Source organism: Cebus imitator, unplaced genomic scaffold, assembly GCF_001604975.1.
Source record: "Cebus imitator isolate Cc_AM_T3 unplaced genomic scaffold, Cebus_imitator-1.0 Scaffold399, whole genome shotgun sequence".
In the NCBI taxonomy this organism is placed as follows: domain Eukaryota; kingdom Metazoa; phylum Chordata; class Mammalia; order Primates; family Cebidae; genus Cebus; species Cebus imitator.
The window spans coordinates 1-2,520 of record NW_016107714.1 but is presented as its reverse complement, the minus strand read 5'-3'; the positions used below and the strand labels follow the sequence as shown (position 1 = coordinate 2,520).

General features: G+C 49.0%; 1 pseudogene; it reads right to left on the bottom strand.

Moving 5' to 3' along the window:
- Positions 1–17: 17 nt before the first annotated feature.
- LOC108289279 lies at positions 18–2,391 on the bottom strand (annotated as a pseudogene).
- Between the last annotated feature and the right edge of the window lie 129 nt (positions 2,392–2,520).

Here is a 2,520-nt window from a genome sequence, read left to right as displayed (position 1 = left end):
AAATCATAGCATGGGTCATCCCATTTGAGGGCCCTCTCCTAATGATATGCCTAGGACTAATGTTTTTACCCAGCCTATTTAATCTTTTTAAAAGATTTTTAACTGACCAGGATCATGGCCATTTCTCAGACAACTACCCAAAAACATCCACAGACAGCGTTACTCCTTCAGTCAATCTGAGACCAGAAAACTCTCCATCCTCCCATCAGCAGGAAGTAGCCAGAAAGAAGATGCCAAACCTAGTCCTTTTTATAACCATAGGGTCTGGATTAACAGAGCAGGAGCATCTCCATCTTGGACAAGCACCACCATTTTAAAGTTCCCCTTGATCAACTACCTAATTCCAATCCAAAGGCCATCATCCTAATGCTTAATGCCAGCATGCCCATGTACCACAAATGACATCTCCGACCAGAAACATTCCAACTCTAAGATAAACCCCTCCCCGACCAGAGACATGCCAGCCCTGAGATAACCTCCCCTCTGGCCAGAGAGATGTCAGTCCCAAGGTAACCACCTCTCTGACCAGAGATATTCCAACCCTGCAATAAACTTCTCCACACAGAAACATTCCAAGCCTGTGATAAACTCTCACCCTAAAACCCTTAAGTGCTCTTAGTCTGTAAGAGAGAGTGCTCCTGACTGAAATTGGCAAAAGCCCCTCTCAAGTTTATTCTCCAAAATAAACCTGTCTTTGACTGTTGAGTCACTTTGTGTGTTTCTTTCTTTAACTCTTACACCCTTGTCACTCATACTTGGCTCAGAATAAATCTCTGAAAATATTTTACAGAGTTTGACTCTTCATCAACACAGAAAAGACCCAAAAAGACTGAAAGAAGCAGAGCCCCAGAAGCAACCCCATGATCAAACACGAGGCACTCAGATGAGAATGGACAATAAGCTTTTATTGTGTCATTGCACTGAAAGGTTGGGGATTGCTTACTGCTACAGCAGAGTGGATTCTATTCTGGCCAGTACACAAAGAGATCACAGACCCCTTGCCTGAGCAGAAGGGAGGTGGTAGATGAAATGAACTGTAGGAACAGCCACTAGCCTCCCAATCAAGGTGAGGTAGGACTGACCCGTCTCCTGGAAGTCCATGCCCTGGTAGAGGGCCACGGCAGAGAACTGCACTGTATTCGTGCCAAGGACAACTTCACTGTAGCCCTGGTCTCGGGCAAACTGGAGGACAGTCCTGACCAGGGCTTTTGCTTCCCCTGACGACAGTGCTCAATATGTACAAAGAGGTGAAGCAGCCACATCTACTTCTCCCTCAAGGTGGGATCGTCAACGGGCAGAGCTCCCACCATGCCCAACAATTTCTCTTCAGACTCAGCCACCCAGAAGCAGGAGCCACGCTCACTCAGGTAGGATTTGGTGATGTCAGACATGTCTGCGCAGTGTCTTGTCTTCATACTTCCTCCAGGGATGTTTGGCAAAGAACCACAGGGCACAGAGGAGGCTGAGGCTGAGGCTGAGGCTGAACACCATGAGGAGCCAGGAGCCAGAGAGCAGGAGTTGTGTGAGCGGCCCCCCGGGTAAGAGCACAAGTGCTCGGGGCAGCTTCAGCAACTGGAGGAAGGTGGTCAAGGTGTGCTTATTCACCCCCGTGGAGAAGAAGCCCACGACACACTTGCAGTCGCTCTCCCGGTATTTGCGGACGTGATAAGGAGCCATGGACAGACTTCTGTGTCTGAAATCCCAAAGTCCAGAAGAGAGAGCTAGACTCCCCACACACCTTTATAGCAGTCCTGAGGAAGAGAGAGGAAACCACATGAGTCTCTGCGTGCCTTCCAGCCTTGCAGGAACAGGGAGACCTGCTCAAGGGTGTGTCTTTCTGTTTTTGCCCATGAGGAAGGAGGCCTCTGCCACTGGGAGAAGCTAGGGCCAGAAAGACCTGCACTGGAATCTGGTTCCATCCCTTTCTAGCTGTGTGACCTCGGGCATGTTGCTTACCCTCTCTGAGCCTCTGTTTAATTTATAGAACAGAGGAGAAGAAAACCTGCCTTCTAGGGTTGTTTTGAAGATTGAATAAAATAATTTTATAAAGCCTTCATCAATGAACTACTCACTTCTCCTCCCTATGTTCCCCTTTCCTGGATCTTTCAGGTTCTTGGTGCATTGAGGGGGCACCTACCGCAGGCAGGCCACATATCCAACCCCTTTGTTCTTTCTCCAAGGACCATACACTGCAGAAAACCTCTATCCAAACACGAGTTTCAGCAAAGACTCCTTCCCCCTTGATAACAAATGTTTAGGTTGCTGAGGGGGACATAAGGGCCAAGCACAAAAAACAGCCCAACCTCCAGATCCCAAGGAAGGTGCAGGCTGAGAGCCCTGTCCTTCCACCCATGTCCCCTCTCCTGTCACCACAAGAACCTTGAGTGTCTAGGGAGCTTCAGCTCTCAGCCACTCACTGGCATCCAGAAGATAGTGTCCAGGGCCCAACCACCCCTGGAAAGCAGGCTAGCTGCCCCCTCATTGGTTGGCTCCTGAATTTTTGGTAATCATAAACCCTGG